The sequence below is a fragment of the Nerophis lumbriciformis genome, linkage group LG02 (genome assembly GCF_033978685.3).
Source record: "Nerophis lumbriciformis linkage group LG02, RoL_Nlum_v2.1, whole genome shotgun sequence".
NCBI classification, from domain to species: Eukaryota; Metazoa; Chordata; class Actinopteri; order Syngnathiformes; family Syngnathidae; genus Nerophis; species Nerophis lumbriciformis.
This window is the reverse complement of record NC_084549.2, coordinates 36,705,001-36,720,000: the sequence shown is the minus strand read 5'-3', so window position 1 is coordinate 36,720,000 and position 15,000 is coordinate 36,705,001. Positions and strand designations below refer to the sequence as shown.

Below are 15,000 nucleotides of genomic sequence, written 5' to 3'. Positions count from 1 at the left end.
GAATTTGCAATTATAAACACTTGCAGGAAGCGACGGCGAAGAAGGGCAAAGGGAAGTGTACAAAGAAAAGGGACAGTGAGATGAGTGACCAGGTAAATGATAAAGTAATTATGCCAATGTTTTAATTCAATTCATAAAGATTCCAGTTCTGTGTTGAATTTGCAATTATAAATACTTGCAGGAAGTGAAGAAGAAGAAAACAGGGAAAGGGAAAAGAACCAAGCAAACGCTAGTGAGACCAGTGAGCATTGAGCAGGTAAACAAGGAGTAAATTATGCCATGTTTTAATTGAATTCAATTCATCTACATTCCAGGGCTGTCTTTGTTGTATTTGTGAATATCTATAATTATTTACTCCCAGGAAGAGAACCAACAAGAAGGGGCAGGAGTACACTGACGCGCACGACCAAGGCCACAGCATTCCATTTCTATTTCATCCATCCATCCATCTTCTTCCGCTTATCCGAGGTCAGGTCGCGGGGGCAGCAGCCTAAGCAGGGAAGCCCAGACTTCCCTCTCCCCAGCAACTTCGTCCAGCTCTTCCTGTGGGACCCCGAGGCGTTCCCAGGCCAGCCGGGAGACATAGTCTTCCCAACGTGTCCTGGGTCTTCCCCGCGGTCGGACGTGCCCTAAACACCTCCCTAGGGAGGCGTTCGGGTGGCATCCTGACCAGATGCCTGAACCACCTCATCTGGCTCCTCTCGATGTGGAGGAGCAGCGGCTTTACTTTGAGCTCCTCCCGGATGGCAGAACTTCCATTTCTATTGTATTATAATTATCACTAATAAAGAATTATTGTTTAATTTTCTGTTTTGAGTGTCAGTCCTGACAATATAGCACAAAAACAGACGTAAATACCACTGCATTCCATTTCTATTGTATTATAATTATCACTAATAAAGAATTATTGTTGAATTTTCTGTTTGAGTGTTATAGTCCTGACAATATAGCACAAAAACAGACGTAAATACCACAGCATTCCATTTCTATTGTATTATAATTATCACTAATAAAGAATTATTGTTGAATTTTCTGTTTGAGTGTTAGTCCTGACAATATAGCACAAAAACAGACGAAAATAGCATGTTCCTAAACAGTTCCCTAAACGTTCTTGCCAAACGTTAATGGCTAACGTTCTGCTAACCAAGCAAGAACTCCACAACCTCACGTTCTTTGAACGTTACAAACTAACGTTCCCATAACAATGCCACTACGTTCTCCTAACGTTCACATAACGTTCACGTGTTACCTGGGACCTCCCAGGGGGTGATCAAGGGTGATGGGTCAAATGCAGAGAATAATTTCGCCACTCCTCGTGTGTGTGTGACAATCATTGATAATTTAACTTAATAAAGTAATATAATTTATGAATGGATATATATAATGTAATATTTTTGGGAAAGTTCTACAAAACCCAAAATCGTAAATAAAAACAGAATACAATGATTTGCAAATCCTTTTCAACTTATATTCAATTGAATAGACTGCAGAGACAAGATATTTAACGTTCAAACAGAGAAATGTAATTTTTTTTTGCAAATAATCATTAACTTAAAATGTAATGTCAGCAACACATTGCAAAAAAGTTGGCACAGGGGCATTTTTACCACTGTGTTACATGACCTTTCCTTTTAACAACACTCAGTAAACGTTTGGGAACTGAGGAGACCAATTTTTCAAGCTTTTCAGCTGGAATTATTTCCCATTCTTGCTTGATGTACAGCTTAAGTTGTTCAACAGTATTTTAGGCTTCATATTGCGCCACACATTTTCAATGTGAGACAGGTCATGGCACCCACCTGTTACCAAATTAGTCTGTTCACCTGTGGGATGTTCCGAACAAGTGTTTGATGAGCGTTCCTCAACTTTCTCAGCTTTTTTGAAACATGTTGCAGGCATCAAATTCCAAATGAGCTAATATTTGCAAAAAATAAAAAAGTTTTCCAGTTTGAACGTTAAGTATCTTGTTTTGCAGTCCAGTCAATTGAATATACTGTAAGTTGAAAATGATTTGCAAATCATTGTATTCTGTTTTTATTTACGATTTACACAACTTCACTGGTTTTGGGGTTAGTAATTTGTTAATGGCTGTTAAGTAGAGGATGCATGGAGATCAGCGTTAAGCTGCAGTACGTTAGCTTAATTTTCAACTCACTTGCGTAAACAACTTACGCATTGTGCGTAACATGTAAGCAGTCCTTCAAAATCGCTATAACTTCGGAATTAAAATATATATTAAAATGTTCAATATTGCCTATTATTTGCGCACTATTGACTACTGTAGTGATGCATCAAAAATTTGGTCGCGGAAAAAAAACTTTGCTCACTAAAAAACGGATGTTTTGATGACGTATCCACTTCCCCTGGCGGGCTGCGTCTTTCCCCGTGCACACGAAAGGTGCACGGGGGTTTAGACTGAAGTGACATTTGAAAAGATTAGATTCTAATCCAATTTAGTCTACCTCATGATGTGGCCTAAATCTGATGTGACAAAATCAGATTTGAAGCACTTTATACATCTGATCTGTGACAGTTGAGTGCAAAGAAATCAGTTTTGGTGTGCAGTGTAAGTGGGGCCAAAGTATGTTGTCACTTGTTGTCAACGTTAAGATGGAGGGTTTTACTGTTTTTATAAAGCAGGAAGAGCATGGCAAACGTCAACAAAAGGGAGATGGGATGGAAAAGTGTAGCAATGCTGAGAATGTTGTTTGATGGCGTCGCTAGTTAACAAGCTCAGCTGTGCACAGATTCCTTGTGGCTTAGCTCATAGCGTGCACTGGACATTAGCTGAGTGGCAATGACAAATCCAATATTTGTCTGAGAGTGCTTGAAGAGTTTCGGCTGGATGTTTTGACTGACGCGTGGCGTGGAAGCTGTGAGTGCGTTCCCAAATATAACTCTGGGTGCACTTGGTGTGACAGGCCTACTTGATAATTGAGTCATAGGATATGGCAGCTAAACGTGAATATAAACAGCAATGTGATAATCCAGCAATTTTAAGCACTATCAAGTTATCCTCGTGTGAAATGAGCTTACAGTGGGACTCCACTGGGTCTCCGTCTGTCTATTTTAGGAATGCGCGCCGAGTCTGACTTATTTCATCACATCGAGACACATCACACAATTCAATCAATATCAGTTCTTCGGCAGTGACAAACATGTCCAGGATGTATTTGGGGGCGCGTTGCAGATGTCCCCCTGAACTTTTTCAAAAGGCAATTCTAGTCCTCTGCACTTCTTACAATAACAGTGTTACACTATCATTTGAGACAAGTCAAACACTAGCATGAAGCGGAAAATAGACCCCCCTTTTAGACCAGTTGATCTGCCGTCTCTTTTCTGCTGTTGCGCTAGCTGTTTAAAGTCGCGACCCAGGATGGACCACTCATCTGTGCATCAATTGAGGACGTCTCTGCGCTGCTGACTTGTCTCCAAACAAGATGTTCCCCGGCTGGCCCCACTATGGACTGGACTCTCACACTATGAACTATATCCACTATGGACTGGACTCTCACACTATGAACTAGATCCACTATGGACTGGACTCTCACACTCGATCCACTATGGACTGGACTCTCACACTATTAACTAGATCCACTATGGACTGGACTCTCACCCTATGAACTAGATCCACTCGACGCCCATTGCACTGGTCGCCCAAGGGAAGTTCCCCACATCTGCAGTGCCCTCCCAGGTTTCTCATTGTAATCCCATTGGGTTGAGTTTTTTCTTGCCCTGATGTGGGATCTGAGCCGAGGATGTAGTTGTGGCTTGTGCAGCCCTTTGAGACACTCGTGATTTAGCGCTATATACACAAACTTTGATTTATTGAAAATGTTCGCTCAGGTTGAAGCAGATCAGTATAGACCAGTGACGGCACCATCATGGTACATCAAAAGAATCACTTTGATTAAAGTACAGTGTTTTATTTTATTTTTTTCAAACAAATTTTTACTGTTCAAACTGTGTGTAATGTTACAGTGGCCAAACATATTAAATGTACTTATAAATAAAAAACTAAATAAAACTCCAAAGACATGCACCTGGGGATAGGTTGTTTGACAACACTAAATTGGCCCTAGTGTGTGAATGTGAGTGTGAATGTTGTCTGTCTATCTGTGTTGGCCCTACGATGAGGTGGCAACTTGTCCAGGGTGTACCCCGCTTTCCGCCCAATTGTAGCTGAGATAGGCTCCAGCACCACCCACAACCCCGAAGGGAATAAGCGGTAGAAAATGGATGGATGGATTAAATAAAATGAATGCCTCGGCCTACTACGCTATGTATTTTAATGTTGGTCATTAGTTGGAGAGCCAAGTGTTTTCTGATGTGGTACTTGGTGAAAAGCGTTTTAGAACCACTGTTTTACACAGCCCACAGGCTCATTAATTGGCTCTTCGACTTTGCAGTTTCTTGCCAATATGACAATGATTGATAGCAGGCAGCAGTTGACCAATCCGCAGTCAGATTCGGTGACAGGCACTTTGGTGCAGGTGGAGAGTTGGGTGTAAGTATTACAAATGTTAAAAAGGTTAAAACACTTTCTTGTAGAGTTAAGATTTTATGAATGCGATGGCTTGATCCTATTTAGTTTTCATTATTTACTCAGCCTTAGCCTAACAGCCCTGCTTTTCTAACTAATAGTCGGGGTGGAGCGCTACAGACCCTTGTCAACTATTTAGCTTTTTTTGTTGCCAGCAAACAATAGTAATTAAAGAAGGAAGGAAAGTGTTGTCGATTTTATATTAAATGCTGATCTATATATATATATATATATATATATATATATATATATATATATATATATATATATATATATATATATATACATACATATATATACATATATATATATATGTATGTATATATATATATATATATATATATATATATATATATATATATATATATATATATATATATATATATGTATATATAAATTATTTTGATACTGTTCGGTACTTTTCTAAATAAAGGAGAGCACAAAAAATGGCATTATTGGCTTTATTTTAACAAAAAATCTTAGAGTACATTAAACATATGTTTCTTATTGCAAGTTTGTCTTTAAATAAAATAGTGAACATACAAGACAATTTGTCTTTTAGTAGTAAGCAAGCAAACAAAGACTCCTAATTTAGTCTGCTGACATATGCAGTAACATATTGTGTCATTTATCATTTAAATATTTTGTCAAAACTATTAAGGACAAGTGGTAGAAAATTGATTATTAATCTACTTGTTCATTTACTGTTAATATCTGCTTATTTACTTTTTTCACATGTTATGTCTACACTTCTGTTAAAATGTAATAATCACTTATTCTTCTATAGTTTGATACTTTACATTAGTTTTGGATGATACCACAAATTTGTAGTTACAGGATCATATTCAAAGTCCTCATGTGTCCAGGGACATATTTCCTGAGTTTATAAACATAACATAAATTCATAAAAACCGAAAGAAGATGTTTTGGTCACTTAAAAAGTAGCTCGCCTGCTGAAAAAGTGTGGGCACCCATGATCTACAATAAACTTTAACAAGTTCTGAGGTGAGAAAGCAGCTCACAACAGATGATGTCAAAATAGCAGCACGAGCTAGTTAGCTCTCTGTGATCACGGTGTCACTATCAATAGTTTGTTTGCGTTAGCGCTTATAATAACAATATCACTAATACTTGGTTAATATTAGGGTCACAAAATGTAAATGGAGTATTGTTGGTGCTTTTTGGCTGGTTATTTATGGGCGGAATAGAGGACCTCCCATTAACTCCATTGTAACCGGACTTCATTTTACATTTATTAGAGTTATAATAAACGTTAAAAAAAACATATGTGTTCTTGTCTCTCATAAAGATTGTGAATTATAGGCAAAATTCCAAAAAAAGTGCAGTTCCCCTTTTAAGGTCCGTATAACCACAGGGTTATGATGTATGTTGTATTTGAGGTGCTATGCAAGATTTAGAGGGGGAGGAGCGAGCGGGTGTTAGCTTTAAAGTTAAAGTTAAAGTACCAATGATTGTCACACACACATGAGGTGTGGCAAAATTATTCTCTGCATTTGACCCATCACCCTTGATCACCCCCTGGGAGGTGAGGGGAGCAGTGAGCAGCAGTGGTGGTCGCTTCCGGGAATCATTTTTGGTGATTTAACCCCCAATTCCAACCCTTGATGCTGAGTGTCAAGCAGGGAGGTAATGGGTCCCATTTTTATAGTCTTTGGTATGACTCGGCCGGGGTTTGAACTCACAATCTACCGATCTCAGGGCGGACACTCTAACCACTAGAGACTGTACTTGAAAATGTAACCAACAAAACACAACACAATGTGTACCTGAAGAGCAGCAAGGTGTACAGGTGTATTCAGGTGCCAACATGGGTATATTAACAAATACTAAAAAATGTTGTTAGGTCTTTTTACCTTGTAAAAAAAATCATTAAGCTGGAAAAAAAATCCATCCAGTAACAGATTGTGTTCAACCTTAGAGGTTCCACTGCATTAGAACGCTAGAAATACAGTGTGGTCTGTATCGCAGCACCCCAGTTTAGAGTTGCTATGGTTAGACTTTATATAGGCGAGTACAGAAAAAGCAATTGATGCTGGCCCATTTTTCATTGTGTGAGTTATTCATCTGGAGCGCATCACTCACACTTGATCATTCTGTGATGATGAGTCACAAGCTCGCTCTTTTTGAACTATACACCAGCAGCTGCACTGACATTGTTGTTTTCCATCAGCTGTTGACATGTAACAGAGCAGAGCAGATGGGCGGGGGGTGTGGCGCCAATTCCATCATCAAAGTATTAATTGTATTTTGGCTGCCTTGTTTATGTGGCTGTGATGGGGCGGGCTTCTTTACGCGACCAGCCTTGAAAAGCCGAAGCGCCACACTTCACTCGCCACTTCAACCCAGGGAGAAGTGGTTGCTAAGTAACTTGTAACATTTACATACATTGAAAACACAAACCTAGTGTTTGTCCTCAACATCCGCCTTCTACTACTGAGACAACAAATGTAGCACAAAGAACATGTCCATGAACCTATCATGCACTATTGCAATGAATACTGTTGCTCCGTTCCTCAAGGATGATTACACTTTTATTTAGCATATTGCTCACATAGCAGCAAGTAATGGACAATCCAACCAGAAAATGCAACCTTACTAAAAGGGAATTATGCCTATCGTTTACAATCGTTATGAAAGACATGACAACGGATGGATTTTTTTTAATGCATTTTATCTTGTACATAAAAATAATTAAAAGTCTGCTTTCAGCGGAGCCAATGAGAGCTCCTCTATTTTGCCCATAAAATACAATACATCACCATTCATAAACCGCCAACAATACTCCTGTGGAGGGGGGCGTGGTCTGCGGGCCTGCCGCGAAGCAGGGTGTGTAAGGACCGGATTCGAAGCCAGCGGCAGGTGAGTAGATTGCCCAGCAGGAGCTGGTTATCTAATCACCTGTCGCCTTTATTAGCAGCAGCCGGACCAAGACACGTGGTTGGGAGTTGGAGCGAGAGAGAGACACATGCTGGAGAGCAGAGCGAGACACACGCACAGAGACAGAACAGAGACACGCCGGACTGGAAAGTCTCAGAGATATTGCTGGAAAGCAATCCAGAGTTGTGTGGATGTCAATAAAACTTGCTCAACCCTGTACACCGGGCTCAGACAGATCTATTGGCCTCAGGAGAACCCACCACAAGAGGGAAACCTCTACAACTCCATTTACATTTTGTGATTTGAATATTAACCAAGTATTAGTGATGTGGTGACTATAATCGCTAATGCAGACACACTTTTGTGAGTCCCTATGTTTACATCATCGAGTGGTCTGCTGCTTCCTCCCTGTAAGTTTATTCTAAATCATAAATCATGCATCTCACCTGGACAGAAGAAGTCCGAGTAGGTATTCCGACAAGTTGGTACACTTTGACAGCCACTTAGTGTCAAGGTGTGGAATATTTCGCAGCTTACTGCGAGGATTGCTTTCCCGAGACGCAAACGGATTTGACCGGACAAGGCTTGCAGGTAAAAACATGACTTAATCTTAACTCAAAAGCTCCAAAAGGGTACAAACAAAAGGCGCTCACAGCGAAGGCACAAAACTTGGCGAAGGAAACAAAAACGTAAACACATAGCCTGAACTATGGTTATAAACAAAAACACTTACGGTGACGTGAGCAGAGCAGCATGAACTATGAATAAGAATTGATCGTCAGTAACTATGGCATGAAGAGAATCAGTACAGAGCATGAAATGAGCAATGTCGCCAGGCCGACTACCTGGCAACTACAGGCTTAAATAATAATGTCATGATTAACAACAGGTGCGTGAGTCCAAACAAATGAGGCAGGTGAAACTAATGAGTTGTCATGGAAACTAAAACAAACCAGGGTGCACAAAAACAGGAACTATGGAGTCAAAAACTAGCAGAAAAATAACAAAACATAATCCAGACCACAGAACATGACACTTAGCACCTGGAGGCAAGTGGCAAGGATGACACGAAAAGATTGCTTTTTCCTCCTCGCCCACCCACCTTGTTTCTTTGTGAGGATCATGAGAGTTGAGATGCATTTTTTGAAATGATGCTTAAAATAATCAAAATAGGTAAATTTTAAATGTTTGTGTGTGCATTAGAGGAGTGTAGCTTACATGGTCAGACCAGGAAGAGGGTGCAATATGACAGACTATGTTTACACTGCACGACTAAGTGGACGAAATTTTTTTCAGCTGACTGTTTAGATTACCAGTAAAAAGGGATGTTTGTCAGACTCCGGTACAAACTCGCACAGGTCCCAATGTGGCCTCGCTGTCTCTTGCATGCGCAATTCAATAAAGTCAAAACAAAGGAAGTTGACCAAATTCCCTAAATGAACAAGGAAGTCGCTACTGCAAAATAAAAAAAATAAAAAAAGTCGACAGACATTTTTTTTTTGCGCGAAATTTAATCAAAGTAATATGTTGTATGAATGGATATATATAGTGTAATATACTTTGGAAGGTTTTAATCTTTTTATGGCTGTGGGTAGAGGAAATACGGACATCAGCGTGGCTTTAAATATTTAACTCACTTACGTACTTTGGGGCGGCATGGCGTAGTGGGTAGAGCAACCGTGCCAGAAACCTGAGGGTTGCAGGTTCGCTCCCCGCCTCTTACCATCCAAAAATCGCTGCCGTTGTGTCCTTGGGCGGGACACTTCACCCTTTGCCCCCGGTGCCACTCACACCGGTGAATTGAATGATGAATGATGGTGGTGGTGGTCGGAGGGGCCGTTGGCGCAAATTGCAGCCACGCTTCCGTCAGTCTACCCCAGGGCAGCTGTGGCTATGAAAGTAGCTTACCACCACCAGGTGTGAATGAATGATGGGTTCTACATGTAAAGCGACTTTGGGTACTTAGAAAAGCGCTATATAAATCCCAGGTATTATTAAACAACTTATGCAATATACGTAACATGTGAGCAAATACGCCACAACCTACTTGTCATTGCTAGTCCTTCAACAATCGCCATTTCTTCAGAATCAATATACAGTATATGTGATTATACTTTTTTTGTATATATACAGTATATATATATATATATATATATATATATATATATATATATATATATATATATCATATATACCCTATCATTGTGATGTACTGATCACAATACTGTTCTGTTCTCTAGTGATGTACCAAAAATTCGGCCAACAAAACAATACTTGGCTCACCTGAAACCGGATATTGTGATGACGTTTTTACTTCCGCTGGCGAGCTGGGTATTTCCCTGCGCACACGAATGTCGTAGCTCGCTCAAAGATTAAGTAAAAGTTGCCATCCGGTCGCATTGAGTTCACATTTGCGTTTAGACTGAAGACACATTTGAAAAGATCAAATTCCAATCGGATTCGGAAAACCTCCTGATGCGAAAAGATCAGATTTGAAGCACTTTGGAGCGTTTAGACTGGCAAAACATATCCAATCGGTGTCACTTCACCGAATGAAAAATTAGACTCGGTGTGCAGTGTAAACGGGGCCATCATGTCCTTAATATCGCTGACAAGTGAACAAAACATTATCCCATTAATCAATCAATCATTTATTTTAAGTGCACAAGCTCTTTTACCATACTAAACGGTCAGTGATCAGATCAATGCGTACGTCAGTACAGAAAATGAGTGAGGAGACTTCGACTAGTGTGCGCTGGCAAATATCATTCCAAAATACAGCCTGAAAGAACTTTAGACAAAACTGTTACCAAGTTTTGGCCAAATAAATGACAAGCATTCAAGTAAAAAGTTCCCAAGTTAATTTCAACTATGCAAGTGCACGCCTGAGATTAATCATCCATCCATCCATCCATCCATCTTCTTCCGCTTATCCGAGGTCGGGTCGCGGGGACCTAAGCAGGGAAGCCCAGACTTCCCTCTCCCCAGCCACTTCGTCCAGCTCTTCCCGTGGGACCCCGAGGCGTTCCCAGGCCAGCCGGGAGACATAGTCTTCCCAACGTGTCCTGGGTCTTCCCCGCGGCCTCCTACCGGTCGGACGTGCCCTAAACACCTCCCTAGGGAGGCGTTCGGGTGGCATCCTGACCAGATGCCCGAACCACCTCATCTGGCTCCTCTCGATGTGGAGGAGCAGCGGCTTTACTTTGAGCTCCTCCCGGATGGCAGAGCTTCTCACCCTATCTCTAAGGGAGAGCCCCGCCACCCGGCGGAGGAAACTCATTTCGGCCGCTTGTACCCGTGATCTTGTCCTTTCGGTCATAACCCAAAGCTCATGACCATAGGTGAAGATGGGAACATAGATCGACCGGTAAATTGAGAGCTTTGCCTTCCGGCTCAGCTCCTTCTTCACCACAACGGATCGATACAGCGTCTGCATTACTGAAGACGCCGCACCGATCCGCCTGTCGATCTCACGATCCACTCTTCCCTCACTCGTGAACAAGACTCCGAGGTACTTGAACTGCTCCACTTGGGGCAAGATCTCCTCCCCAACCCGGAGATGGCACTCCACCCTTTTCCGGGCGAGAACCATGGACTCGGACTTGGAGGTGCTGATTCTCATCCCAGTCGCTTCACACTCAGCTGCGAACCGATCCAGTGAGAGCTGAAGATCCTGGCCAGATGAAGCCATCAGGACCACATCATCTGCAAAAAGCAGAGACCTAATCCTGCAGCCACCAAACCAGATCCCCTCAACGCCTTGACTGCGCCTAGAAATTCTGTCCATAAAAGTTATGAACAGAATCGGTGACAAAGGGCAGCCTTGGCGGAGTCCAACCCTCACTGGAAACGTGTCCGACTTACTACCGGCCATGCGGACCAAGCTCTGGCACTGATCATACAGGGAGCGGACTGCCACAATCAGACAGTCCGATACCCCGTACTCTCTGAGCACTCCCCACAGGACTTCCCGAGGGACACGGTCGAATGCCTTCTCCAAGTCTACAAAACACATGTAGACTGGTTGGGCAAACTCCCATGCACCCTCAAGGACCCTGCCGAGAGTATAGAGCTGGTCCACAGTTCCACGACCAGGACGAAAACCACACTGTTCCTCCTGAATCCGAGGTTCGACTATCCGGCGTAGCCTCCTCTCCAGTACACCTGAATAGAACTTACCGGGAAGGCTGAGGAGTGTGATCCCACGATAGTTAGAACACACCCTCCGGTTCCCCTTCTTAAAGAGAGGAACCACCACCCCGGTCTGCCAATCCAGTGGTACCGCCCCCGATGTCCACGCGATGCTGCAGAGTCTTGTCAACCAAGACAGCCCCACAGCATCCAGAGCCTTAAGGAACTCCGGGCGGATCTCATCTACCCCCGGGGCCTTGCCACCGAGGAGCTTTTTAACTACCTCAGCAACCTCAGCCCCAGAAATAGGAGAGCCCACCACAGACTCCCCAGGCACTGCTTCCTCATAGGAAGACGTGTTGGTGGGATTGAGGAGGTCTTCGAAGTATTCCCTCCACCGATCCACAACATCCGCAGTCGAGGTCAGCAGAACACCATCCTCGCCCTACACGGTGTTGATAGTGCACTGCTTCCCCTTCCTGAGGCGGCGGATGGTGGTCCAGAATTGCTTCGAAGCCGTCCGGAAGTCGTTTTCTATGGCCTCACCGAACTCCTCCCATGTCCGAGTTTTTGCCTCTGCGACCGCTGAAGCCGCACACCGCTTGGCCTGTCGGTACTTGTCCGCTGCCTCAGGAGTCCTATGAGCCAAAAGAACCCGATAGGACTCCTTCTTCAGCTTGACGGCATCCCTCACCGCCGGTGTCCACCAACGGGTTCTAGGATTACCGCCACGACAAGCACCAACTACCTTGCGGCCACAGCTCCAATCAGCCTCCTCGACAATAGAGGCGCAGAACATGGTCCATTCGGACTCAATGTCCAGCACCTCCCTCGTGACATGTTCAAAGTTCTTCCGGAGGTGGGAATTGAAACTCTCTCTGACAGGAGACTCTGCCAGACGTTCCCAGCAAACCCTCACAATGCGTTTGGGCCTGCCAGGTCTGTCCGGCATCCTCCCCCACCATCGCAGCCAACTCACCACCAGGTGGTGATCGGTAGAAAGCTCCGCCCCTCTCTTCACCCGAGTGTCCAAAACATGAGGCCGCAAATCCGATGACACAACTACAAAGTCGATCATGGAACTGCGGCCTAGGGTGTCCTGGTGCCAAGTGCACATATGGACACCCTTATGTTTGAACATGGTGTTCGTTATGGACAATCTGTGACGGGCACAAAAGTCCAATAACAAAACACCGCTCGGGTTCAGATCCGGGCAGCCATTCTTCCCAATCACGCCTCTCCAGGTTTCACTGTCGCTGCCAACATGAGCATTGAAGTCCCCCAGTAGAACGAGGGAATCACCCGGGGGAGCACTCTCAAGTACTCCCTCGAGTGAATCCAAAAAGGGTGGGTACTCTGAGCTGCGGTTTGGCGCGTAAGCGCAAACCACAGTCAGGACCCGTTCCCCCACCCGAAGGCGGAGGGAAGCTACCCTCTCGTCCACCGGGTTGAACTCCAACGTACAGGCTCTGAGCCGGGGGGAAACAAGAATTGCCACCCCAGCCCGTCGCCTCTCACTGCCGGCAACGCCAGAGTGGAAGAGAGTCCAGCCCTTCTCGAGAGAACTGGTTCCAGAGCCCTTGCTGTGCGTCGAAGTGAGTCCGACTATATCTAGCCAGAACTTCTCCACCTCGCGCACTAGCTCAGGCTCCTTCCCCCCAGCGAGGTGACGTTCCACGTCCCAAGAGCTAGCTTCTGTAGCCGAGGATCGGACCGCCAAGTGCCCTGCCCTCGGCTTCCGCCCAGCTCACATTGCACCCGACCTCTAGATTAATCATGATTAATCCAAATTTCAAAATGTGATTAATCTGACAAAAAAAACATTATTTGACAGCTCTAGTCTTAAACAATGTATTGTCTAACCAGCTCAGTGGTCTAGTGGTTAGAGTGTCCGCCCTGAGATCGGTAGGTTATGAGTTCAAACCCCGGCCGAGTAAAAAATGGGACCCATTGCCTCCCTGCTTGGGGATGGGTCAAATGCAGAGGATAATTTCACCCCAACTAGTGTGTGTGTGACAATCATTGGAACTTTAACTTTTAATTTTAAATGATATACAGGTTGGATCGATCTTTGACACCGAGCTTGGATATCCAAGATTTGCTGCGATTGCTCCTCTAAAACAAGGCGAGGGAGGTGGTGGTGGTGGTGTAGAGTGACTCTTGAAAAGCCTCATTAATATTCATAACTGTGCTGGGTTCCTACCAAGAGGTATTGTGCTAATCCTTTCTGTCATGCCTAAATAACCAACACAAGCAATTTATTCCTAAAAAGGAAATAGTAGATGCAGGATGTAAACAAACACACACTAATTTGCACTTAAACAATGTAAAAAATAAAAAATAAAAAATAAAGATATAGTTGTGTTGAACTGCATATAATCAAAGTGTAATCGAGTAGCTCCGTGAGACAAAACATCCCAAAGCTGAGCTCGTGGAGACCAATCATGCAAAGTGCGCACACGCTCCGTGTAAACACTCACTGCTACACCCAAGTCATGTTGTAAAGCAAGTGTCTGCGTTTTCTCCCCGTGAGTCAATACTTGGATGCTGAACATCCTGTCATCCACCTGTCAGGTGCCTGTGACATGTATCGATTTATCCTCACACGCTTGAATAGAATAGTTTTAGGGGACATGTAAACAGTCTGCGAAGGCCGTGTTCTTTTTGAGTAAACACACGTCGCTGGTCCTTTCCAAACAGGTCATGAGAAGAAGAACATGCCTTTATTTGTTCCCCTAAAGGGACGAAGGAAATGTTTACACTTTACACTCTCTTATATTCAACATGTTAAACACACTACAGAACAGATCCCACAAAGGACATGTTATTGTACCTCCACCAATTTAGTGGGATATTTAAAAAAAAAAAAAAAGAAAAAAAAAAAGCTTGGCTTCGGCCGGTCCTTGGACACATTTAATTAATTATTTGTTTCAGTTGAATATTTTATCAAGCCTGTTCAGCGTCACGTTACACACATCTCTTGGACTTAATGAGAAAATCTAGTCGAATGAGAGAGAGAGAAAACTGTGACTGAGGGAATTTCTCATTTCTATTCATAAAAACTGATGCTAATAAAGCTTATCTAACTAATAACAACTCCATCATTTCATGAATAGTACTTTTTTTCTATGTTGCGGTGTTTTTTCAATCTTTGACACTTGTCCGTGTCACATGCACTCTTGTGTTTGTGCTGTAGAATATGGAGTTAAACATTTGCGCTGCCTGTGTCAATAAGAGCAGGGAGTACTCACATTATACTACTGTGCACTTACATAACACCACTACTCAGGTGACACTCGCTATGAAAGATCACACTATAGTCAGCCATGGTCACCAGATTTGACTGATATGACATTTCACTACATCCTGCACAACGATCTGATTGCTTATTTAATTAATACAATTTAGAATATTAATTTAAAGTAGCT

General features: G+C 43.2%; 1 protein-coding gene and 1 long non-coding RNA gene across 5 annotated transcripts in view; one reads left to right on the top strand and one right to left on the bottom strand.

Moving 5' to 3' along the window:
- The window catches only part of LOC133608073 (uncharacterized), a 673-nt gene extending 231 nt beyond the window's left edge, over positions 1 to 442 (top strand). Inside the window, exons 2-4 of the long non-coding RNA XR_009815493.2 lie at positions 27 to 92; positions 182 to 256; positions 362 to 442. This is a non-coding gene — a long non-coding RNA (uncharacterized lncRNA). The remainder of the gene's footprint in view (positions 1 to 26; positions 93 to 181; positions 257 to 361) is intronic.
- The window catches only part of LOC133607387 (sorbin and SH3 domain-containing protein 1), a 129,393-nt gene that overhangs the window by 107,138 nt on the left and 7,255 nt on the right, over positions 1 to 15,000 (bottom strand). The window lies entirely within an intron of this gene.